The sequence below is a fragment of the Terrapene carolina genome, unplaced genomic scaffold, assembly GCF_002925995.2.
Source record: "Terrapene carolina triunguis isolate 2854851 unplaced genomic scaffold, T_m_triunguis-2.0 Scaffold111, whole genome shotgun sequence".
Lineage (NCBI taxonomy): Eukaryota > Metazoa > Chordata > Testudines > Emydidae > Terrapene > Terrapene triunguis.
Genome location: NW_020664462.1, coordinates 18,115,784 through 18,143,442, shown reverse-complemented (window position 1 = coordinate 18,143,442; position 27,659 = coordinate 18,115,784).

Genomic DNA, 27,659 nt, shown 5'->3' with positions numbered 1-27,659 from the left:
ATTAGGGCTGTCAAGTGATTAAAAAAATTAATTGCGCAATTAATCACATTGTTAAACAATAATAGAATACCATTTATTTAAATATTTTTGGATGTTTTCTATGTTTTCAAATATATTGATTTCAGTTGCAACACATAATACACAGAATACAAAGTGTACAGTGCTCACTTTATATTTATTTTTTATTACAAATATTTGCACTGTACAAAACAAAAGAAAAAGTTTTTCAATTTACCTAATATAAGTACTGTAGTACAATCTCTTCATCATGAAAGTTGAACTTACAAATGTCGAATTATGTACAAAAAAATAACTGCATTCAAAAATAAAACAATGTACAATTTTATAGCCTACAAGTCCACTCAGTCCTACTTCAGCCAATCGCTCAGACAAACAAGTTTGGGTACATTTGCAGGAGATAATGCTGCCCACTTCTTGTTTACAATGTCACTTGAAAGTGAGAACAGGCGTTCGCATGGCATTGTTGTAGCCGGCATTGCAAGATATTTACATGCCAGATGCACTAAAGATTCATATGTCCCTTCATGCTTCAACCACCATTCCAGAGGATATGCTTCCATGCTGATGACGGGTTCTGCTTGATAACGATCCAAAGCAGAGCGGACCAATGCATGTTCATTTTCATCATCTGAGTCAGATGCCACCAGCAGAAGGTTGATTTTCTTTTTTGGTGGTTCAGGTTCTGTAGTTTCCGCATTTGAGTGTTGCTCTTTTAAGACTTCTAAAAGCATGCTCCACACCTCGTCCCTCTAAGATTTTGGACAGCACTTCAGATTCTTAAACCTTGGGTTGAGTGCTGTAGCTATTTTTAGAAATCTCACATTGGTACCTTCTTTGCATTTTGTCAAATCTGCAGTGACAGTGTTCGTAAATCAAACGTGCTGGATCATCACCTGAGACTGATATAACATGAAATATATGGTAGAATGCGGGTAAAACAGAGCAAGGGACATACAATTCTCCCCCAAGGAGTTCAGTCACAGATTTAATTAACACACTATTTTTTTAACAAATATCATCAGCATGGAAGCATGTCCTCCGGAATGGTGGCTGAAGCATGAAGGGGCATACGACTGTTTAGCATATCTGGCACGTAAATACCTTGCAACACTGGCTACAAAAGTGCCATGTGAACACCCGTTCTCACATTCAGGTGACATTGTAAATAAGAAGCAGGCAGCAGTGTCTCCCGTAAATGTAAACAAACTTGTTTGTCTTAGTGATTGCCTGAACAAGAAGTAGGACTGTGTGGACTTGTAGGCGCTAAAGTTTTACATTGTTTTGTAAATATATTGTTTTGTTTTTGAGTGCAATTATATAACAAAAAAAAATCTACATTTGTAAATTACACTTTCACAATAGAGATTGCACTACAGTACTTGTATTAGGTGAATTGAAAAATATTATTTCTTTTGTTTATCATTTTTACAGTGCAAATATTTGTAATAAAAATAATATAAAGTGAGCACTGTACGCTTTGTATTCTGTGTTGTAATAGAAATCAATATATTTTAAAAATGTAGAAAAACATCAAAAAATATTTAATAAATTTCAGTAGGTATTCTATTGTTTAACAGTGCGATTAATCACGATTAATTTGTTTAATCACAGTTAATTTTTTTTAGTTAATCACATGAGTTAACTGCGATTAATTGACAGTCCTAGTATAAATATTATCCACTGTTATTTTTCTGCAATTGGTGAGAGAGGCTACTGCTGTGAGAAGCTGAGTGAATGTATTGAACTATACCAGTTATCAATGTTTATTATTTCTCTCAGTGGGAGACTTGCTTGCTATGTGATAAAATATAAGATGGTTCTTTTGGGTTCATTTGCAGTTCTGAAGAAGGTTCCGTGAGTGTGTATATTTGAATGGCTGGTCCTTATTAGATGATTCATCATGCTTGCAACCATAGCTTTACTTTTTTAACTATTGAATCTCAGCTTGAGAGTGAGCATGCATGCAACTAAATATGCCTATTATTTCCTAAAACATTTTTCTTCAGTGGCACTGAACTATAAAGTGAACTGTTTGATAAAAGCAGCTATCTTTCCAAAATGCCATAGAATTCTAATACTCCAGTATGAACTTGGTTGTGTCTTGGACCACTGCAATATATCTCCATTATTAAACCTGAGGTGCATTAAAAATTCTCTGATCACACAAAGCTTGTGTGACAGTGCAGAGCTGTATCCAACAATATTGTTTTGCAGTGAGAGCTAATGGCACAGGCTTACGTTGCAAAAAAGCTTTCATCCTAACCCACTTTTTCCACATGCTAATTGTGACAGATATGATGAACACAGGTATATCTTGGGACTATTGTATCTGTATTATTTGTGTGTCTGAGCACAAGGGATTGTATGTACACTGGTTGGGGAGGGTTACTGAGTGCTGTACAGGAACTAAAATCAGTAGGGGGTAATTACTGCAGACCCTGGGACAGGTAAACCACTTGAGAGAAGCACCACCAGCTGGTTGAATTGCATATACTGGTTCAGACTGGGTTCAGGAGACCCAGGAGATAAAGGGAGAGCTTGTGGTATAAATGGCCCGCTTGAACTGACTCGGGAGAGGGGTTCCTGATTTTGATCCAGTAAAGTGACCTGAACCTTTAACCACTAGGGCAAACCCTGCTTTAAGGGTTTGAAGGCCGAACCCGCCAGGTTCTCCATAGCAATGATGAAGGACATCTGGTAAGCTTATGTATACTGTTAGACTTTTTATTGTTTTATGATGTGGTTTCTCTGTAGTCTTTTTGTCCTAAAATAAGTGTACTTTGCCCTTTGTAAGGCTGTCTGATCTCTGGTAAACCATTGTTTTAGCCCTTGAGAGATAGAGAGGGAAACTGCAGGTGCTGAGCTAGGTCAGACCTGTTAGGATAATCAATGAATTACAGAGGGCTGCAGCCTAAAACCTATCTCTGGAGGAAGAGGGATGGGGGTCCCTTCCCAGAGAGAGAGAGATGATGGCTAGAGACCCAAGACTTAAGAGGGCATCCCTTAGGCTGACATCGAAGGGGGTCAGAGGTGCAATTACCCCAACATTGTGACACTAATAAATTGTCAAAAGGGAATCTTTTGGACTAAATTTCTCCAAGATTAATCTCTCCCTGAAGGCTAAAATTTTTGGGAAGATTCAAGCAAATCCTTTCAGATATTGAATTCTGTGTGTCTATACACATTTCCCCCTCAGGAAGAAAAAGATTATTCCAGCTTTAGCATAACTCAAACAACAGCAAAATTCTGAAACATGAAACTGGGCATGCAAATTGTCCCTAGGATATAATGCCTGCTTAGATAAGTTTGAGAAAACTCAGTTGTAAAAGGTTTGACTTTTAAGCAATTGTAAATATCCCCCAGTGCATACACAGTAGAAAATCCCATTAACATTCAAGCTGCAATGTTAACTACAGATATTCTGTGCATGGATGCATATCTAGCTTCCTATGGCAGAGTGAAATGCCCTACCACTGAGAGCTAAATCTTCCTGGAGTTGTGGTGCCAGAAGATGAACTCTGGTTTTATCTAAAAGAGATCTTGCCACTCAAAGGCGAAAGGCCTAAGTATATGTTAAATCCTGAGTTCTGATCCCATCTTTTCCACTGATTGGCTTTAATAATACGTAGCTCGCCTCTTGTATAGCAACCGATGAACTTAATTTATTTTCTAACAAAGGGGTATGCAAATAATACTATTTTCATTTTACTGATGATATAAGTGGACTAAAATTCAGGTGGTAACACTAACCCATTTATAAAGGGGTTTGAACTCTATGGGTGAAAACATATATCTATGCTGTTGTTCTAATTTTACACATGGGGGGGAAAGTAACCAGTGTAGTGACATACTTGGGAAGCCGAGTTGTCTAGTGTTTCAGGCAATGGCCATAGCAGTCAGGAGCCCTGACATTTAACAAAAAATAGTTACTCACTCTTACCAAAAATAATTAATGAAAGTTTCAAGCTAGGAACTTTCTCTCCTGGTTTCCCAGCATGCTTTTTGTGTTATCTGCCTATTCAGACTATAAGCTTCTTGGTGCTCCTTATGTCTATTACAGCACTTCACATACTGTTGGCACTTACCAAATAATACATACTAGTAATAGTCCTGCTCCTGACAATGACTGATGACCTTGCAGAAGTTATTTAACTCCGTATCCCACTCTTTCTCCATCTTTGAATGGGGATAATATTTATTTGCTTGCCTTACAGAGGAGCCTTGAGGATTGATTAATGTTTGTACATACAGTGTTCTGTGAAACAGAACATTGTATGAGTACAATTTTTATTATTAGGTGCTCATGGCAGCTTGGAGGACCAGATGGCGGGTATTGGAAAGAGGAGAGGACAAACCTTCTGCTCTTTATCCCAGCTCTCCTCCTTTCCACAGACCCTGGGAGGTGTAGGGAGGTTCTCAGGATATGGTATATAAGTTGAGGAGGAATTGAAGAGAAAAAAAAAAACTGGTGATGGTGGGGAAAGTTTGACACTACCACCTTCTGCATAGACGCAGACCTGGAAACAAAATGAGAGCAAAGGTTTATAGTTTAGCAGTGCAGCTCTTCAACTGTAGGTTTGAACTGAGGCACAAAACTGGACTGTTTTATTTTATTCTTATTTTTTCCCCCTTCTGGCCTTGCATAATTTTCTTAAAATGAGGTCCTTTCAGTTGGGAGCGTAAATACAAGTTAGCCATCAGTCATTACTCTGTTTGATGAATAAGCATAGAAAGAACTGTGATCTTTTACAATCAAATGTAAACCAAATGTTTATATATATTCCTCTTTGTGAACTGGGCAAAAGATCATGGACCTCTCATTTCTCTGTGTCACATAATCGTCAGGTAAATGTGAGCAGGGGCATGTCCTGTGTGTCTGAATGAATCTAGGAACGAAAGGTTTATAGACCCTCTTTTCTTGTAAGGGCTTCTGCCTCACTTCAGGCAGGCTAAATACTGTCACTGCTCTTTACATTACATGTCTCAAATTATACCCAGATCAAAATACTTCTCTGACAGGCTGAGAAATATGAGAGTTTATTATTTCTATTTTAAAATATGTAATGATATTATAGTGATGTGAACATATATGTTCATAGAGAGGTATGATGAACAATCTCCCCCATCCCAAATAAACTACAAATGCGAATTTTGAAAAGAGTAACATGAAATCTTTTTCTAAATTGCAATTTCAGCTAAAATACTTCAGCACAAGTAGACATTTCAGCTACCTCTTGCAAAGCTCTGATTACGTGACCTTCGGAAGTGCAGAATAGCTAAATGCCTTTTTTAACAAAAATGTTGATGTGTGTGCTCTGATTGTGCCGTTGCACTTTACAAATTCAACCCATCTGCTCTCTTTGTGTCCTCCAACTTATGATTAGGATGATACCAACTTTCCACTATCTCTGTAATTACTAGTTAGCCAAAAGCAAGTTCTAGAAATAGGATCAGAGCTATGGGGCAGAGTTTTTGGAGACAACACAAGAACAATCAAATATATTATTGTGTTGAGTTTTTAAAGGAAACTTGAGATTAGCAAGTGCAAGTGTGGTTGGCCCCTTCATGACTTCACTTCACCTGAAAATGGCCTTTGAGTATTTTAGTCTCTCCTTGAAAGTGCTGGAAACTGGCCAAGGTTCCCTGACCCTTACTTACAATATTTTAATGCTTTGGAAGAATTCCTCCCAAAGAAACTACATCTCTTCTTCCGGTTGATGATCTTATTGCCCTATTACAGGGGCTGGCATAGCTGAAAAGCTCCTATTTTTTCATGTACCTTTGGGTTGGAAAGTCAGTCTAGTGAAGGGAGGGGAGCAGCTTACTAGAGCAGAATAAGAAGTGCCCAACTTGGGTTTTCCTCAAAAGAAAATTTGTTTCAGCATATTTTGACATGAAGGGACATGGTTAACTTGATACAGTGTCTTTTAATTAACTTTTACTAAAAAGGCGCATACCAGTTTTTCTGCTCCCCTGCTGAAGCTGATAAGGGTCTTTCCATCAGGGGAGAGTGGTCAGGCCCTGGAGAGATATCAGCACCAGATGAGCTTGGGCACACCCCCTGCTCCCGGCTCTCTCTTCAGTTTCAGTAGCATGGACAGCAGCTGAGATGTAAACCCTGCAACAAGTAAACTTCTGAGGACCTCAAGAGGACACCTGATGAGGGAATAATAGTTCCCGCTGCCTCCAGCTGAGCTTCATCTGTCTTTGAGACTCGGGGACTAAAGGTCTCCCCTCCCACTGTTCCCCCACTACAGCTTCTTATGTTCTTCAGCTCTCGCGGAGGAGGCTACACCAAGCCAGGGTATCCCTGGAACCTCCACTGCTCTGCAGGGGCAACCACTTCCCTGTTCTGGGTCCTGCGAAGGGGGCTGGGGCTCCCCACCTGTTTCCAGCCCCAGCTTCTCTTCTGACTCTCTTGCAGTTGAGGGGCAGCAGGGTGAGAAGAATGTCCTTCAGCGAATCTTAGTCTTCCCTTTCTACCCCTCTTCTGGCTTGTAGGGAGGGGTCCTTCTAGTTCTCCCAGCTCCTATCCTGGCTTTTGGAGGCCTGCGTTCTGTAGATCTTTCTTCAGGAGGTGATGCTTCCCCCTCCAGCCTGGTGTCTCCTGCATCCTTCTCTGTCCTGTAGAAGAGGCATATTGGATCCCAAACTCTCTGCTACCTTCCGAGTCAGCATATCCTCTCTATTTTTCCAAGGTAGTCCAAAGCAGCCTGGGTGCACTTCCTGCCAGGTGCTCCCCAGTGACAAGCAGAGGTTCAGAAATGAAAGAAGAGAGATCCTCAGCATCCTTCACAGGCTCCTGGTGCTCTCTGGCTCTACACCAAGGAGAAAGGAACACAGAGCAAACACGTCACTTCTTATTTCCCCCCCGTCAGGCCAGGTGAGCATACCTGGGGCGTGAAAAGGTAGCTCTCCTTGCCCAACTCCTGCTGAGTTACCATTGTCATCACACCTCTCAGGATTCTAATAAGTTTAGTGGGGACTTACTCCATTTCCATGCGGGGGTCTAGAGGATCCCAAAGGGAAGAGTATGCCAGATCCTGGTAAACACACCTTTGCAGGGCCTATTGAATAGCTGCAGTACACAAGAGGTAGAGGTCCGTGTGCAAGAGGACTGAGGTAATCAGTCATCATATGTTTCCAGTAAAATGATATCATCCTTTAAGCCTCTGAAATACCATTCCATTTATATTAGACATGGGCCTAAACCTAAACCCACAGCCCAATCCCCATGCTCTCATTTAATCAAGCTCCATGCTCCGGGATAGGTAATAGGTACTGCTGGACAATCTACTTTCTTGCAATTCTTTCTTGATCTCTACAATACTCGCAACCCCTGTCCCATCAGGAACGTACAGCAGGTCATCAATAGAACAATGAACATGACCCTACACAAAGTGTTGTCACATGCACAATGTAGAACTGCAGAAGCCTAACAGCAGGAAAAATATTTCTCCCACTATCCTCTTTCAGTTGTAGTGATCTTATATATGTGCCTTGTAACTATAGTAGGTTCAAATTTTTCAAATGGAAATGTGATTTTCTATTTGAAAGTGTCCCTTTAGCCTTCTTTTATATGTTGTAATAAAAATCCTTCTAACATATTAGCAGTACAGAGGAGGCAAAAGCAGATAATTGAAAGGGTATTGCTATTCCAGCTTCCAGGCAACTCAAGGGGAAGAGCTACCTCCCTGAGGGAAATTCCCACTCTGTCAACAGTGCCTTATTTCTCACAACCTGGCTTCTGCCAAACTGCTCAGAAGCAAGTTTGCCATTTTGCACGTCACTGACACCTACTCATTTTTCACACTTCATTCCACCAATGTCCTTTTGCATTATACATCAAAGCACAGATCTCCTCTTAAACTGCACTTTTTTTTAAAAAAAGAGACATTCTCACATTTTTGCTCTCCTCTCTTTGGGGTGGTTTAGGGACTCAGTCAGACTCAGGTACGGAGGTAAGAATGAGCCTATTTTTCAAATGAAAATTCATCCTTAAGATTCAATTTTTTATTCCTTTGAACTAAGAAAATTAGGGTTAACTAGAGCACCCTACTCATGTCCCACTTTTGTATCCCATTAGTATTTTAAAGTCTGGTTATTGTCATTGAAAATTATGTAATAGAAATGTAAATAAAGTGATGGACGTGTTTGAAAAGTAGAAATATCAGGGAGATTCTCAGGTACAAAACTTCATGGTTCTAGTTTGATTTGTACTAAAAGAGACAATATTCTATTTATTTACTACTTCAGTACAGCTAAAAGAAAAATGTTAAGGTCTGATTGTAACTGGCTAGTTAGAAAAAACTTAGTGTGAATTTTTAGTCCCATAGAACTCAATGAGAGTTTGCTATTAACTTATTGCGGCCAGGATTTCACCCTCAGTCAGTACATATGAGTACTAGAGAGGGGGAAATTATTGAATTTCATCATATTTATTCAGACAATGATAACTGTGTCCATCTTGGTTTGAGATGGGGCATGATAATTCTGCACTATATATATATATATGCACTATATATATATATATAGTGCAGAATTATCATGCCCCATCTCAATATATATATATATTCTGAAAAAACGCTGCATTCGCCACAATAGTGTAGTATGGGTCTTGATAGGCATTTAAGTTATTTAGTCATTACAGTGGGTAAATAGTGATATCACTATTTGTGGTATCACTAAGGCTAATTTAAGCAGCCATTATGGCAAAGGTGTAATCCCATTGACACAATGGGAAAACTCACATTGACTTTGATAGTCAGGGTCTCCATCCACCAGGTGTAGTTACCTGAGGGGGAAAAGAGAGAAAAGTAAGCAGACATTTCTAGAATACAAAACAAAAAGAAACCTCCTTTTGGTCTAAGTGCCCCAGACTAACATTATAGCAAAGTCCTAAATATCCAAACTACCTGTTTTGCACGAAGTACTTTCCTATAGAGATTTTATATGGGTTGGGTGTCTGTAGGCACAGACATCACAGAGTAACCAAAGGGTTTGGGTAAAGCTGATAGGAGAATTTTGAATGAATAATTTATTTGATTAACTTCTTCTCTTGTTTTGCCCATGAATTGTCGGAGAGTTCAAGATTTTCACAGATGTATTCATTATTTGAAATTATCTCCTGGATAACTTTGTTGAATGATTCCAGGCTGCAGATTGTTCACAAGCATTTTGTTGTGAACATTTGGTATTAACAAATTTAGTTCAGTGGGATTGTTTTTCTTGGATACACAGGTCTCTTGGCATGTTTCAGTGACCTGACTGGATGAGTGTAATTAGGTTTTTAATACTCATATTTACTAATTCAAACTTCTGGTTCTATGAGTATTCTTCACTGCTCATTTTGAATTCCAAGTGTTTTCAGTGGAAGGCTATAATGATAAGTGCAAGTATATTTCCTTACTTCTTCCCAGAGGATCTCTTTACAAGCCCCAAAGATCCCATTTTTCTCTTGCTTTAGACCCACATCTTTCCCAGTATACTTCTAGAGAAGGACTGGGGGTATCTGATATGGAACTGGTCTTCCTGAGCTATAGTAGTTGCTGTTAAATGACACAAAGCATTCCTTTTCTCTCTAAGGTTCAAGTAAGTGCGAGGAGGGAACAGCTCAGCTTCCTCTCTGCTAAAAATGTAGACATACTTACATGGCAGGGGACTCTGTGGGAAGCAGTGACACTTAAAAAGATGTGGGGGGTCATAGTTGACAATCAGCTGAACATGAGCTCTCAATGTGACTCTGTTGCCAAAAGAGCTAATGAGATCTTGGGATGCATAAACAGGAGAATCTTGAGTTGGAGCAGAGAGGTTATTTTACCTCTGTATTTGGCACTGGTGTGACTACTGCTGGAATATGATGTCAAGTCCTGGCGCCTACAGTTCAAGAAGGATGTTGTTTAAATGGGGAGGGCTCAGAGAAGAGCCACAAGAATGATTAAGGATTAGAAACCATGTCTTATAGTGTTAGACCCAACGAGCTCTATCTAGTTAGCTTAACAAAGAGAAGCTTCTGGGGTGACTTGATCACAGTCTATAAGTATCTATATGGGAACAAATATTTGATAATGGGCTCTTCAGTCTAGCAAAGGTATAACGTGACTCAGTGGCTGGAGGTTGAAGCTGGACAAATTCAGACCAGAAATAAGGTATACTGTTATAACAGAGAGTAATTAACCATTGGAACAATATACAAAGGGTTGTGGTGGAGTCTCCATCATTGACAATTTTGAAATCAAGGCTGGATTTTTTTCTAAAATATATACTCTAGAAAATATTTGGGGGAAGTTCTGTCCTTTGTTATTCAGGCAGTTAGAGTAAATGATCACAGTGGTCCTTCTGACCTTGGAATCTATGAATCTATAAAAGCAGAGGGATAGCGTCTTCTCCTCTCCCCAGCTTGTTTAAGCAACACATCCTCTCCCCCCCACAGCCTCTAGTGCAATAAGAGTTCTCCTCCGGTTTCAATCTACCTTACTCACTGCTTCCCTTCCAGAGCCCTTGGATTCCAATTCCTTTCGAAGTCAGCCCCACTCTGCCATTTATAGTGCAATTTTTTTTATTTAAGCAAGGAATTTGCCATACCAGTCTCCACCTGTCAATGAGAGTTACAGGCCTCTCTGTCATTCAAGAGGGTGGCTGTCTCCTTAGGGTGACCAGGTGTCCAGTTTTTGACCGGAACACCCGGTTGAAAAGTGACCGTGGTGGCTCCGGTCAGCACCACCGAACAGGCCATTAAAAGTCTGGTTGGAGGTGCTGCGGAGCTAAGGCAGGCTAGTCCCTACCTGTCCTGGGGCACCGCACTGCGCCCTGGAAGTGACCAGCAGGTCTGGCTCCTAGGTGTGGGGCCCACGAGGCTCTGCATGCTGTCCCTGCCCCGGGCACCAGCTCCGCACTCCCATTGGCTGGGAACTAGCCAAGGGGAGCTGGGCGCGATGCTTGCGGGTGAGAGACAGACCTGCTGGCCGCTTCCGGGGTGCAGCATGGAGCAAGGACAGGCAGGCAGCCTGCCTTAGCCCTGCTGCGCCCCAACCCCCTGCCCCAATCCGGAGCCCCCTCCTGCACCCCAAACCCCTCATCCCTGGCCCCAGCCCAGAGCCTATACCACCTCCTGCACCCCAATCCCCAGCCCTGAGCCTCACCCCAAAGCCAGAGCCCCCTTCTGCACCCCAAACCCCTCATCCCCATGCCCACCCCAGAGCCTGCACCCCCCCACCCCAACCCCCTGCCCTGAGCCCCTCCAAACCTGGAGCCCCCTCCTGCACCCTAGAGCCCACACCCCCAGCCCAGAGCCCTCACCCCCCTGCCCCAGCCCAGAGCCCCCTCCCACACCTTGAACCCCTCATCCCTGGCCCTACCCCAGAGCCCTCACCCCCTCCCATACCCAACCCCCTTGCCTCAACCCGCAGACCCCTCCCACATTCTGAATCCCTCGGTCCCACCCTTCAGCCTGGAGCCCCCTCCTTCACCCCAAACCTCTCATCCCCAGAGCCCGCACCCCTAGCTGGAGCCCTCATCACCTCCCACACCCTAGCTACCTGCCCCAGCCCAGAGCCCCCTCCAGCACCCTGAACCCCTCATTTCTGGCCCTACCCCCGTGCCCACACCCCTATTTAGAGCCCTCACCCCCCTCTTGCACCCCAACCCCCTGCCCCATCCCAGTGAAAGTGAGTGAGGGTGTGGGAGAGGGAGCCACTGAGGGAGGGGGAATGTAGTGAGCGGGGGGCAGGGCTTCAGGGAAGGGGCAGGACTAGGGTGTTCGGTTTTGTGCAATAGAAAGTTGGCAACCCTATGTCTCCTGCATATTTTTCCATACTGGTGCTATGTGATACTTTGCTGTTTTTAAAAAGTGGCATTAATTCTGATTTGTCAAAGTGAATGGGAGTTACTGAAAGAGGGAAGATTATTTGTTTTAAAAAATACTGAGTTTTATTAGTAGTTTGCTAGTTATTTGATATGCAAGGGGTGGGAAGCTTTTTACCCATTTTGCTTCTCTTTTTTAATATATAAAGCAGGACTAATATGTTTGTTTCAGTACTGCGAACCTCAAATGTTTAAAAGAAATTATTCAGACCCCAAAAATCACGATTTGTTTAAAAATAATATGATTTTGTAAAATAATAAATTTTAGCTTCTTTTTGTTTCCCTCCTGATTTTTGAGCCTTTAAGTGTCACAATCTCAAACTTTTCCTTGGAACTATGGAGGCTAAACATTTAGGATTGTTTAATATGAAAGCTGAGATTCTTCCACAAACACATGTTTCCAGGAGCTAGGACTTAAATAACCCAAAACTTGCCCCACAAAAAGACAGCTATCACAGAACTCAAGATAACATCGCAAAAGTTGACAACACTGACTTTTTTTTTTAATTTAAAGAGAAGTGAAGTGAGTCTTCTTGGGGCTATTTTATATTAGAAATTAAGGTCTCATCTGGCCCGAAAGACACTCTGACTATAGGAAAAATGAAGTAGTGAAGTGATGACATAATGAGTTTAGAGTTAAAACTAAGCTATTGGGAGTGAGAATAATTTTTAGTTAGGCTGTTTAAAATTCTATTTTTTAAAAAACATCTGTGTAATGTCAATGACTAATCCTTTTAATAAAGGAATCTTTTGTAAAAGATGGAACACCCCCCTTTCCGTTCAATAAACATTCTCTGAGACACTGATCAGGACATGTAGGAGAACGACAGACACAGGGATGGATTTAAGCAGCAGTCCACGACTTTATTAATAAAACATGGGGAGGGGCACTATCCACTCACCCCTGCTCTCACATACCAGGCTTTTAACTGGGTCCAGCACAGGGTTAAAGGGCTCCCACCATATAACCAATAATGCAGGATCAACTCTCCTTGGCTCATCCTTAGGACTCAGCTCACTTCTGAATCCCCTTGTCCTCCCATCTGCATGGGGAGTAAAGGGACCTCAGTCTGCTAAGACTGCAGGTCTCCCCTTCTCCTCTAGGCCCAAGGACCACCACCAAAGGTCTCATTTACCTCTGGAGCTGGCCCTTTTAGCCTTTTTCTTCACTGGCCACTGGAAGTCCCACCCACACTGCTGATCCAGCCATGAAGGTCATCCGACAGGTAGACTCCATCATCCCTCAACAGCTCAGGCCTAGTGTTAGGGTTGCCAGGTGTCTGGTTTTCAACCAGACTGGCCGGTCGAAAAGAGACCCTGGTGGCTCCGGTCAGCACTGCTGACCGGGCCGGTAAAAGTCCGGTTGGTGGGGCTGGCAGGTTCTGTACCCGGTTCCGTGCGGCTCCCCAGAAGTGGCGACGTGTCACTTGGCTCATAGGCAGAGGGACAGCCATGGGGTCTCAGTGTGCTGCTCCTGCCCTGAGCACCGGCCAGCCAATGGGAGCTGCAGGGGGCAGTGCTGGTGGGCGGAGGCAGCGAGCATGCACTGTGCCGAGCCGCCTGGCCACGCCTGTGCCTAGGAACCAAAGTAACATGTCGCTGCTTCTGGGGAGCCCTCCGAGGTAAGTGCCGCCTGGAGCCCACACCCCTTCCTGCACCCCAACCTCCTGCCCCGAGCCGCCTCCCACACCCAAACTCCTCCTGGAGCCTGCACCCCAGGCCTGAGCCCCCTCCTGCACCCCAAACCCTTCATCTCCAGTCTCACTCAAGAGCCTGCACCCCCAGCCAGAGCTCTCATCTCCTCCTGCATCCCAATCCCCTGCCCGAGCCCAGAGCCCCCTCCTGCACCCAAACTCCCTCCTGGAGCCCGCACCCTGCACTCCCTCCCACTCCCCAGCACCCTGTCCCAGTTCTGATCCTCCTCCTGCACCCCAAGCTCCATCATCCCCGGTCCCACCCCAGAGCTCCCAACCCCCTCCTGCACCCCTGTCCCAGCCCTGAGCCCCCCCCACACCCAAACTCCCTGCTGGAGCCTGCACCACACACACACCCTGCACCCCAACCCCCTGCCTCAGCCCAGAGACCCCTCCCATACTCTGAACCACTCATTCCCAGCCCCACACCAACCCTGTGCACCCCTGCCCCAGCCCAGAGCCCCCTCCCACACCTTGAACCCCTCATTTCTGGCCCCACCCTGGAGCCCACACCCGAACCCCCTGCCCCAACCTGGTAAAAATGAGTGAGTGAGGGTGGGGGAGAGCCAGCGACAGAGGGAGGGGGGATGGAGTGAGCAGGGGTGTGGGGCCTTGGAAAAGGGGCGGGGCAGGGGCAGGGCAAGGGTGTTCGGTTTTGTGTGATTAGAAAGCTGGCAACCCTACCTAGAGTATTGGATGTCCTTGTGGACGATCACTGAGCCACCTGGTTCCAAAATTATCCCGGTAAACCCACTTTTCACATTCTTCTGGGCTCTGGAGTTCTTGAAAATCCTAGGAAGAATTAAGTAGGTGGAGGTGACCATGAGAGTCAGTCCACCTGCTCTTTCTGCAGCCTGGCCAATGAGAGCCAGAGGCCCGAGAATGAGAGGGAACCTGGCCCCTGCCTCACCAAGCATGCATTCTTGCCCCTCCCTTCTGGACAGTGTCACATCTGCTGATCTAACCAACAGTCTTTCCCACTGAGATGGAGGGCAGGCAATCAGGAGACCCTTCAGGAAAACCAGGGAAGACCATACAGTTCTTGATATTCTTTGTATTTGTGACATTTAAAAAAAAGGCAGAAAAACAAACAAACAAAACCCCACCCCCAACAACCTCCACAATATGTTTTGTGCCTTCTTTATACATAATAATGAAGTGGGGGGGAGAAGCACAGTGATATTTTTCTCAGTCTTTTGCACGTCATATTTAAAAAATCTTACAAGTAGCTTGCTGCAAATATAATTAACTTCTATTTATGTACCCTGATTGCTTTGAATTGTAATGATTTGAAGATGTGTGTTCTTTCAGATATAATTTTAGTCCTATTTTATCCTTCTCACCTGTAAAGAATCAGCTGTCCAGTGGAAAATACCAATACTGTGAAACACTGGGAGAAGAGAGTCTGCTCCAAAGCTGCTTGCTATGCACTAAAATAGCAACAGAGATAAAGGTATAAATAGAGATATTCCATAAGCTAACTAAAGCAGGTAACTAAAATATTGTGATGGAAATGGAACTGGTAGCACCTCTAAGGTCCTATCTACATAACAAATGCACCCGACCCTGGGGTACCTGATTTTCAATTTGTAGTGTAGACAGACTGTTAACAGTGTTTTTTAAATGGCTATGTCTATGGGATCTTGACAAAGTTCCATATATCCTGCAAATTGGAACTAAGTTGTGTTTTGGTCTAAGGACAATGGCAATGTAACCAGGTGCCTTGACTAGGTGCATTAACTGGATATACTTACAAACACATACTACTTAAATTCTGGGACCTGCTATGAAGCCCACACTGTGCTTCTTCAGGGAGAGCCACCAAAACCTAAAAGCAAGAGTAGTTTACTAATAATGTTTTCTATGTGTATATGCTAATTTTCATGCCAAACCACTTAATGCATTTCAGTAGCACAGTATATAATTTATCAGCGAACAGTACTGAGAGCCAGGTTTTGGAAAATTTGGCCAAGGACACTGGAGCAAACACGTACTCTTACAAAAATTGCTGTGTCATCTTTAACCTCTACACAGACCTGATATGATCTTGGGTTTTAAGGTCTCACTCATCTAGAAGATGAATTGTATGTTACTGTATTTAGGTTGGAAGGATGAAGAGCTGATTTAATCCTGCTGGTTTTTGAACTGGCGGTTTCCAGGGATTCTTGGTGTTCCAAACCTGAGTTTTAGACTTTGTAGTAATCCACTCTGGTTGGCTCCTGTTATCTATACACAAAACAATAGGAATAACATTTACAAAACTACAGACAAATTGTTACACTGTGAGTATGTGTAATGATTAAATTGAAAGTTGTGTAAATGTGTTTTTTCTGCTCTCCAAACCTCCCGCCAACAGCTAAAGAGAGATTGAATTGATAGGAGAAACCTCTTAGCTGTAATGTTCCTGATAATTTATTGAATTGGGTTCCCAGTTAAGTGTTCTATGCCAGCGCACGTTTTGTCCACAGAAGAGTAACAGTATAACTCATACTCTGTAAACTCAAATTATTTTCCAAGTGTCCTTTAATTAAATGTGTTCCAGGCATCTGTTCAAAAGCTAGGGACTCTTCAAAAAGAAAATTAAACTGCAGACACAGCAGCTATGCTTTGTACCTTGACCCTACCATATATTTCAACTACCTTTAAGGAGAGAGAAGCCAGCTTTTGACAAAGATTAGGACACTGGTGTGAATTCACTAGCTCAGCTTCATTCACAAGACATTGAAATGAAGAGAGGTGGCTGGGTACTGTGTGCTTGCACTTGCACGGTTTTTCATAGTATCAGAATACTTCCATGTTTGTTTCTCTGACATAATTTGCTGTAAGACAATTTTATAGCTGAAAGCTTTAAAATGTTCCCCTTGAATTCTTGTGTTAGCCTGAAAATGTACTTGCAGTGTAATTAAAAAGAGGGAGACACTGTAAAATTCCCACTTTAATTGTTTGGGATATTTTTTTATTCTTGTTCCTCTGCTGTTGCTGCCTTTGTGTAAAGATCACAAAATATTTGCATAAAGGGACTATCTTATAACTATATGTTTGCTTTGCATTTATAATCACTATAATTTAAATCTACACGTTGTGTATACACATTGTTCTTCTCTGTCTGCAGACAGAGCATTAAATTCCAGACCTGCCAACACTACAATATTAGATTTGCAAGATATTGGTAAAATGGGGAGTCTCTTACTATAAAGATTCCTGTTTAGTGTTTTGGTTCAGGTCAGATCCTTTATGAAAAAAATAAACTTCTTATTGAACAATGTCAGTTCATTAAAATTACTCGGGAAGGCACACACATGAATTGCCAGGCTGACTCTAAACCATATTAAATATTGTGTCCCATGTGACTATACAAATATGTTTACCTCATCCTTTGCCAGGCTTCCGGCCTGGTTTGGGGCAGGGTCTCGGGTGGTGGGGGGGGGAAGAGGAGGGGCAGGAGGCTGGGCCCGTGGCGAAAAGTGGACGGGCTATGCCCCCTTGGGACCCCCCCTGTTCCAGTGTCCCTGCTATGGGATATTCTGGGGTGGGTCTCAGTATCTCTTGTTGATGATTCCAATTATACAATTGTACTTTGTATAAATAATTAAATATGAATTGAGCAGAGAGAGTGAGAGTGACTGTATAGTCCAGAGATTAAGGCACTTTCCTCACTTCCACCAGGGGCAAAAATCTCTCCCAATCTCCTCCCTGGCCTCTCAGAACTTGAGATATTGTTCAAATGCCTTCTCCTTATTATAGAATTAGAAGGAACCACCGGGTCATCTAGTCCAGTGGTTCTCAACCTTTCCAAACTACTGTACCCCTTTTCAGAAATCTGATTTGTCTTGTGTACCCCAAGTTTCACCTCACTTAAAAAGTGCTTGCTTACAAAATCAGTCATAAAAATACAAAAGAATCACAGCACATTATTACTGAAATATCGCTTACTTTCTCATTTTTATGATATAATTATAAAATAAATCAATTGGAATATAAATATTGTTCTTACATTTCAGTGTAGAGTATATAGAGCAGTATAAACGAGTCGTATGAAATTTTAGGTTGTACCGACTTCGCTAGTGCTTTTTATGTAGCTTCTTGTAAATCTAGGCAAATATCTAGATGAGTTTATGTACCCCCTGGTTGAGAACTACTGATCTAGTCTAACACCCTGCCAAGATGCAGGATTTGTTGTTTCTAAACCATCCAAGACAGATGATCAGAGAAGTCACAGAAAGGAATTGAACTGGGATCTCTCACATCCCTGGGGAATTACCTAACCATTGGGCTAAAGGATAACCACCCACCTCGCTATTTGGTGTGGAGATAGTCGGAGCCTACTGCAGTTCCTGGGTCCCTTTGTGGGTCCAGGCCTAGATTTCCCATATTGGCAAGCAGAAGGGGGAGCATAGAAGAAGGACTAGAGAGGGGTGGGAGATGAATGCAAGGGAATGGAAAGAATGAGCAGAATAGTAGATGGTGATGATGTGAGCAGAGATGTAGGAAGCTGAGTAAGAAGAGCTTATTTGGCTTTTTACACTGATAGACAGTGACAGTATAGACAGAAGGTAAATAAAGTGCACCTGTTCATTTATTGACTGATTTATTTATTTTTGGAGGCAAGAGTTTCATGTTTGCTGTATGGAACATTTGTTTGGAAGATACGTTTCTTGGAGGGCAGGTAAAGGGAACGAAACATAAATGGTGCAGATTTCAGCCTCCAACTTAACTATAGCTGTGGATGGTAACAGTGTGCACCTTAACTTGTTCTCAGAAATGAATTGCGATCTGCTAGTGAGCCATGACCCCATGAAGCTCCAATGTGCTGTACATAATGTGCACTGTACCCACTTCACAAATTGCCACTGCAGTACAGTCACACTGGCTGCAATTCCCTCTCATTGGAGAAGAATGGAATAAGAGATGGCTGCATGCCTGAAACAAGCTTTTTCTTTATTTTGAATTAAAAAAAAAAACCTTTTAGTTGCCCTTGAATAGTCTTTCAATTACGATCAAGCGGTTTTAGATAAGTCACTCAAATTTACAGTACGATAACAACGAAGGTAGGTCTTGGAGAAAAATCTATCACTTTATCAGAGGTGCCTATTTAATAAGTCAAGAAAAGAACGAGCAGTAACACTCTAAAAGCAAACCAGGAACACGAGTGATTGACGTCACCGGGAGGCTGGGGGTCTCCTTGTCCATCTACAGCTCACCCTCTCCAGGAGGTTAATTAGAATTCTTTGGAAATGTCCCAGAGATGCTTTCATTCCACTTTTTTTCACATCAGTTCTTGCAGAGTAGAAATAAAAAGCTCAAGCAGTCCACAGTGCAGTGACTGGCAAGGAGGTTTTGCATATTTCCTGTTGTGATCATTCTGCTTTATTTGAACAGGAGTAGGAGTGGCACTGACTTTGCTGTTTAAATAGTAATTAAAAAAAAGTCTGTAGGAAAATGCCTCTGTGCTTTGTCCTGAAACCTTCCTGACATCTTTATTCAGCTGTTGCATGGCCTGGGGACATTTTTTTAACATATGTTTTCCTTTTCTCTCATATTCAAAAGACATCCTTAACCTAATATCTTTATTCAGCTGTTGTATAGCTTATTAGCTATATTACAGTAACACCTAGAAACCCCAGTGCTGATCAGGGCTCCATTGTACCAGGTATCTACAAACACACAAGACCCAAAGTGCTTACAGTCTAAATAGACAAGACAGACAGGGAAGAAACAGAAAGGTGGGGTGGCTTGGGCAAGGTCACACTAAACGCTAGATCTAGGCATAGAACATAGGCTTTGCCCATTAGACCACACTTGCTGGTAGAGAGGAGAGAGTTCTCATCACTACACTGAGACTGGGGGCTTGCAACTGGTTTCATTTTTCCCAGATCTTTCCTGTGTTCCCCAAGATGTGTGAAGTTAATTTTTCACACCCATGATGTGAAGACTGTTGTTTTCAGTGGGAGAAATTCAAATGATAAAACTGATAGATGTATTAGAGGGTTGTGGGTTTTTTTCACATGTAGATCTTAGAATTGCTATTAGACAGTAACTGCTCTTGGTTACTCTTCATGGTGAAAGGCTCTATTGGTCAATGATTGGAGCCATCCAAGCCCTGTACTTTTTTCTTATTAAACTGAAATTTTCCGAAGGGCAAACTTTCCTTCGGTGGTTTAAAAAAGATTTAAAAGCTGGGTGAGCTTCTAAAATTTAGGAGGTTTATTCTTTTTTACAGAGAGAGAGTTTTTATCTTTTGTTTACATTTTTGGAAGAAACTAGAACTCGATTTCTACTACGACTCAGCATGCATCAGTTTTTTACACTTCTAAATTATCTCTAATTTTCTTGGCTTCTTCCCCAATTGCTTTAATCTCCAGTCTTTTTCTTAACTACTGCTCTGATATGTGCTTCTGTGGTGCCTGCCTTCCAGCTGTTAGTCTGTTGAAGGAACATCAGTCACTTGGTGTTCACAGGGCTGGAGTTCAACTTGAATGAGTCAGTGTGCTGTATCCTGGGAAACTTGGGCTCTGACTCTGATTTCAGATACATCAGTGTAAATCGGGAGTAACTCCATGAAGTCCCCCTTCCCTGTGCTGAGGAGACCTGGGGCCTGGCTCCATAGTTACAACTGGTGGAGATCTGAATCAGACCCATTCACTCAGAGAATCGAAATCTTTGTTTGTATGCAGTGGAGTTTCATCCATTTACCCTGGCAGTGAATTTGGAGCAGAATCTGGAATGGATTTAGAAACTATCTGCGATGGGCTTAATTTTGCATCAGCATGGTACAGTATTGTCCCAAGTCTTTCACTATATCTCACTCAGACAAAAAATGCAATTTAAATCATCTCTCTCTCTCTCTCTCTATATATATATATACACACACACACACACACACACAGAGCTACACATACACTGTAATTCCATCATAAATCAAACAAAATGCATGATGGTGAATATTGATTATCTGTAAAGAGATACTTCAATCATATTGAATTAGAACAACTGAATTCTCTGTAGCTTTTTTAAAATATAAAACACACAAACATTTACCAAGTTCTTTCATTTTTCTGTGGCAAGGCAAAAGATTTATTCCTCCTCACAGGGCACTGTTAGCATTGGCATGCTCCCATATCCTTATTTGACCCATTTCCTGGTATCTCAATCCCATATTGTTGTTGATAATATTTTCAGGTTCAGCTAAATAGACACATTTCAGTAGAGTAATGCATTGGGTTACCTGCCTAATATAAGTCCTTTCCCTCAAGAACTTTGACTTTCATTGCTCTTCTCCTATATCCTTCATGCACCATACATGTCTCCACTCTCATAAGCCTTTGACTGGGACCACACTAAGCTGCCTTTTCTTTAAGCTCTTTTGTGTAAATATTACAAGATTTCACATGTACATAATGCTTTCCTTTTCTTTTCAATACTATATCTAAGTCTAAGTGAGTGTGGCACTATGTATAATAGTATCAAAAGGATACAAAATCATCTGACGGGTACAAAGCTGCTTTTTAAAATGCGCTTGGTAAATATTAACTATATTTGAATTAAAATTAGTGGACCTATAAATCTGGATGTTCTGAAATTATTTTTGTCTCTTGGGGCTCTAGTTGGTCCCTACTTCTCTCCTGGAATATTCAGCTGTGAAATATAGCCCTCAGAGCTTGCCATTCATTCTGCTGACCTATTTCTAGTCTTGTCAACCACTTTCCAGAAACAAACACACATTCGATGACTTGCTCTGGCCTATCCTTCATCCCGTCATTCCCCACTAAGGGCTAAGATATATTTTGACTCTCACAAATTTCTGCTTCCCAATTTATTTGAAATTTTAGCCTGGCAGGATCAACTGTGCAACAGAGATAAATAAATCAAACAATATTCCACCTGGAGAGAGGAAGGGAGAAAGATGGAGACATATGTCACAGATGCTAGTCCCGTCACTTACTGCATTTCTGGAAGGTGCCCAGGTACCTTGGTGAAGGATGTAGTATAAGATCCCAAATAGATTCGAATACAATAGCCACTAAACTCCAAAAAGGTCATCTTTCAAAATTTGTTTCTTACAAATCGCTCTCTAAAGACTTCACAAACTGAAACTGGGACAAGGTGCTCCAACCTCAAACATCATGAGTAAATTACTTTCCTTTGGAGGTGGTGGGAAATAACTGCACACTGATTGTTTGTACTTACATTGAATTTACATCTTTTAAGCATTTTGCAAATATTAACTAATTAAGATTGTCTATGACAAAATGAAAATGGAGTTTTGGCAATCTATAGAGGAAAGTCCATAAACTGTATCTCTTCTTGATCCTTATTGGCCTAGTAATAATGGGAGTTTTTCTAGTGCATAAGGGGCAACTTTAATAATAATGTAGCAACTGTCTATTAATTATTTAGAATAAAATTTTCAATAAATTGAGATTTAGGTTCCTATGTGTCTAAGTCACTTTTGACAATGGGATTTAGGCTCTTAAGAACCCCATTTTTCAAACTTTGCTGCCCCAGAGCAGTTTCTTAAATTCCTTTGCCCAGGGATTCCTTACTTCTCTTACCCAAATTGTCCAAACCACGACAATGGAAAATAAATTCTTTTTTCATTCCAGCACACTATGAACTTTGTAAAACAAGGCCCAAATGTTGCATCCCAGTACATTTTTCATGTTTGTGTATGAGAGAATCTAGTGCTCATGGAAAGTTTTAGACTGACAGCCATCAAGGCTGCCGTATTCTTTCCACTGAATAAGTATGGAGTTGGCAGTAACAGCAAAAGTTTCTCAAACTCTCCCATTGATGTGTTTAAACATTTAATTGGAAAAATCTCTCTCTAGAGGTGAGAGGGTTCACTTTGTTTGGCTATCTTCTCCAACCCTTGACTTCTTTGCTGAGAGTGTAAAAAAAGATGTCAGTCAGAAGTGGTGATTTATGTGATGTAGACATTTTTCTACTGGGAACTAAACTGAGTTCACCAAACTCATTTCACAAATAACACCAGACAGCAATGAGGTGGTATTTACTGAAACTTGTTACTAACTTGGCCTGGATTTGGACCAGTGACCTGGAGATGAAAGTCTATAGATCACTTTAACACTCCGATTAACTCTTCTAGTTTTTAAAGAAATGGACCATATAGTCTAGACTGCAGTACTACTGATCTTTTCTTTCCTTACCAATAAGACCACTAATATATAAAGATCTTTCTTTAGGTGCTGGGTTGCTTTAGTGAAATTAAATCACCTTTTCACTCCCGCTGTCATGGGCAATAGATGTGGGTTAAAGGCACAGATTTCTAGACTAATTTTCAATAATTCTAAACTGATTCTATTATTAATTGTTTTAGTCTTATAGTTTTAAGGTGATCTCAGTGATCCTCAATGACAGACTGTTCTACAGTGATTTTATTTAAAGGAAGGGTTGAGTCCGGCCTCTTAGTGGTCAGTCTAATAGGCAGAATGTTATCAGAACTGCGCCTCTCTTCTTTCTCTCGAAGAAGACTCCTTACTTGCCATCCACTTGCTGAAAGCATGTGAGCTATTTGTGGCCTCCACCAAAGAAAAAAAGCTTGGCTAAAGCAGCATTAAAATGGCCTTTAGTTTTGGTTGGGGGGAAAAAACCCTAAAGTATATTAATATGTATTATCCCATGCAACAAAAAACACCCAGAGGCATACATTTACCCACAAAATACCATCTGCCTTTTGAAATCCGGGCAAATGTAAATGGTGTGGCTGGAGCTCTGCTGGTGATGACCATTCCACACCTTCTTGCCTCATGAGCTATTATTACTGCTGACATCCTCAATTATTGTTAATAGTGACCTTTTCTCAGTGCTCTCCAGCAGGAAGGCACGACATTGATGTAATCACCATTGTATTAATATACTAATAATCAAATACGTGTAATAATATTGTCACCAAATAGGTATTCCTTTGATTATTTAATTCTAAAAGGGGTTCAGTACTAACCCCACTCAAGGGAACTGAGATAGCAATTTTTCATACAAGCTGAAAATAGGCAGTGACAGCCTGTTAGCTCAGCAAGTAGCCCCCTCACATATTTATCTATCTGTGTATCATGGGTATTTATAGTGCTTCTATCAGCACAGGTTGGAGGGAGAGTAATATTGAAAGAGAAAGCAATTAAGTTACTAATACATATTGTGATTGAGGCTTCAAGGTGCAGCCATTGACTTAAGTTTTAATACTCACATGTTTCTCTTTTAAATGAAAAACATTTTTTCCATAGTGGATTCCTCTAGCTTGGATCATATTTTGATATATATATATTTCAATGCCTAGTGGTCTCAATCAGCGATCCAGGCCCCATTGTGCTAGGCATTGTACACACATGGAATAAAAAAGACTGTTTCTGACCCAAAGAATTTACAGTCTTAGCATATGACAACAGGCAACAGTAAACAATAAAACAACCATTTGGGGTGGAGGGAAGAGGAAAAGATCTGGGTTTAGTAGTGATCTGTGCGACGTTGCAGTGATCACTCATGCTTTCCACCTTCTGACATGCCTGGGTGCCATGGTGAGGAACACTATAGAAAGTGCTCTGCGGGATGTCATCAAGAAGTGAATCTCCAGGACCCCCTCCAACCAAGATGTTGCCACCTACCTAAGTGGCTTACTGGAAGGCAAATTTGGAAGAGACGGGGAGACTTTGCTTCGCTCTGGACTCGTGTCCGCAATGCTACGCGACGGCTGGAGAAACGTATTGGCTGCCGCTGGACGTGGTGCGAGGAATGCCGGGGCTGGGAGTCCTGGTGCCACAGGTGAAGAACACTGACCACACAATCCTCATTCTGAAAGCTAGAAACACGCTGGAGAGGACCCTGAAGGATGCCATCTGCTGCCAGTATGTGGAAAACCGGAAGCGGAAACCAGACCAGGGCAAAGCTTTTGAGGTGACATGCAAGTGGGACACCAGCAACTACTTCTTCCCGAGGGCAGCTTCACCCGATTTGCCGACTGGAGGTTCATCCACAGGGCCCAACTCAACTGCGTTCTGCTGAACAGAGCCGTCCGCCACGGGAATCTGGACAAGTGATGTAGGAAATGCGGCTATGCCAATGAGACGCTACCCCACATCTTGTGCAGCCGCAAGCCCCATTCCAGAGTCTGGCAGCTGCGACACAACACCATCCAAGATCGCCTGGTCAGAGCCATTTCACCACCCACAGGGAAGGTTGCCATGAACTCCACCATCCCCGGAACCGACAGCCAACTGCGACAGGACATCATCATCACGAACAAGGACCGGAAGAAAATCATCATGGTGAACATCATAGTGCCCTTCGAGAGCAGGATCCCGGCCTTCCATGATGCCCAAGCTTGAAAGGTGGAGAAATACGCCCCTCTGGCCAACACCTTGAGAGATAGGGGTTATCAGGTTCAGACACGCGCTGATCATCAGAGCCTTAGGCGCATGGAACCCCAGTAACGAGTGAGTGCTGAGAGAATGTAGAATCAGTCAACGCTATGCTCGGCTGATGCAGCAACTCATGGTGTCGGACGCCATCAGATGGTCGAGGGACATCTACATAGAACACATCATCAGACATCGACAATACCAGGAGGGATGAGCTGGAGTACCGATGAGAATCGCAGTAAGGGAAGTAACTGAAAGACTTCCCTGATAAATTGTATTTCCTAAATGGACAACCTACCCTAATTCTCAATTACTGAGGGAAAATCTCCACTCCTTGATATATTTTGCTTTCCACAACTAAATCTCTGTACAACTCCTCATGAGTGATGTACCCGAATACTTGGATGCTAATATCTAAACTGTATTCTTAAATGTATTCACCTAAATTTGTGTTATTGCTGATTATGTACTCTATGAATCATATGACTTTTAAAAACAAACTCTGTATTTGTGGATAATCTAAGCACTACACCCAGATGTACAGACACTCTTTTCTCAACCTATGTATTACATAATTTTTTTTGCATGAGCTTTAATAAAATTTTTAAATTTGTTTCATTCAGAGCCAGCGCTAGGCATAAGCAGACTAAGCAACTGCTTAGTGCCCCGAGCAGTCCAAGCCCCGCCCCCATGAATTATTAGTATGTATTGTGTGTGCAGAAGGAGTCCCCAAAATATGCCTGTTTAGGGCCATTAATGGGCTAGAACTGGCACTGGTTTCATTAGTCCATGTCATGCATCTTTCTCTCACTCTCTCGCTATGAAGACTCTGTTAATGATATTCACTGCTATTTTTGAACTGACATGATTTTGGTTTGAGTTTAACTTGCTCTACTTTTTAGCTAGCTGTGGACTCACCTCTACAGGTTCAGAGGTGTGGAAAAGCTTGCCTCCCTCCAGTTAGAAGTGGATGCATCCCTGGAAAGCCCCAGCAGCAGGAAAGGGAGTGCAACCAGTAAATGCCCGAGTACAAGAGAAGTTGAAAGGGGGCAAATTTTACCCTACCCACAGCACCTGCCCGGAAATCTACTGGAACGAAGTGCAGGGGGGACTCCATGAGAGTCCCAGCAGAAGGAAAGTGGGTGGCATACCCAGATAACTCCTTCTTCAGGAAGTGGAGTGGATGGAATTATTGTACCTCCCAGAGGATGAGGCAGTGAGGTGTGTGTGTGTGTGTGTGTGTGTGGTTAAGACGGGTGGAATGCTGAGTGATGGGTGCATGGGTTTGCGAGTGTCAGTAAGTGCCTATGGTGTTTAAATAGCAGAGAGTGAGTGAAGGTTATGGGCAGGGAGTGATTAGAGCCTCGAGGAGTGGGAATAGAAGAAAAGACGGGGAGATATTTTAGAAAAGAGAATGAGGAAGAAATTTGACATTGGGAAGAAGACAGAGAGAAGAAAGCACAAAGAAAAAAAAGGAGGAAAAGGAAGATTATTAGCCGAGTTAATGCCAAAATTAAACCAATGAAAACAAACAATAGTAGATTTTATATGCAACTGATAGGATTTGAGCAGTGTACAGAATTCAGCCACATCTCTTAATTTACGTGCATATTATAATGGTAATGTGCCCAAAAACAAATCTGGTGAGCTAAGAAGAACTATACTTGACTTTTGTGCCCTGCTCAAAGCGAATTGTCCCAGTCACTTTTGCCCCTCAGTAGAGCTGTAGACTTGGTGTGGGGGTGTGTGTGTGGGTGTGGGGGTGTGTATGGAAGGGAGGGGGGAAATCACTTGACCTGGAGTGACCAGTGAGTTCCTTCTTCAGCTGACCAGGCAGAGCTGTGTCTCATCCCACTGCTGAGTGGAGAGGATTGCAGATTCTCACCTGTGCCAGCCCACCTCTTTAAGCCATTAATTTCCAAAGAACTTAACTCCCAATTGTTCACAAAATAAGTGATCATATTTTCAGAAGAGTTTAGCATGTTGGATGCTGAATACTGTGAAAAATCTGGATCATATTTAGGCACCTAAATGGGAGTTGAGTTCTTCTAAAAATCTGGCCCTTCGTCCTTATCTTCTAATTCTTCCTTTAGGAAAACTGAAATGTACTTTATGTCCAGAGCTATTCACAGCAACTGGTAAAGATAAAAGTCTGAAATCTTGCCCTGAGGAACCTCCAGTGAGCCAAAGAAGCACATCAGACATGCCTACATTTTGTCTTCTGAGGCCCTTGCACTGTTGTTTCCATCACCAGCAATGCTTGGAAGGAAAAGATCTTCTGGATTTTCTTTTGGAGGATACTGCTAGATGTCAGCTATATGTGAATGAGGTAGAAGCGGGTGGAACAACCTGTGTTCTCAAGAATATTAAATGACAGTTTGTACCAGCATAGTTCTTAAAAAGACGCACACACACATCAAACTTGTGATGACGTAAAGGCAGTACAGTCTGTAAAAGGTTAACAGGTTCTGGCTGGTTACATGGCCACTTCAGGGGGAGTATAAAAGGAAGGGGAAGCTGGCTTTAAGGGTAAGACGGCATTCTCTTTTTTCCTGGCTGGCTGAAATAGGGAAAGCCTGTGGGGAAAATATTGCCCAGTATTTCAGTTTATTTGCTATTGTGTTGAAAAGAATAAAACAATCGTTGAGGAAAGGGCTTTAAAAAGGACTAATACGTGAAGCTTTATTTCCCTTTCTTGGGTGGTGAAACC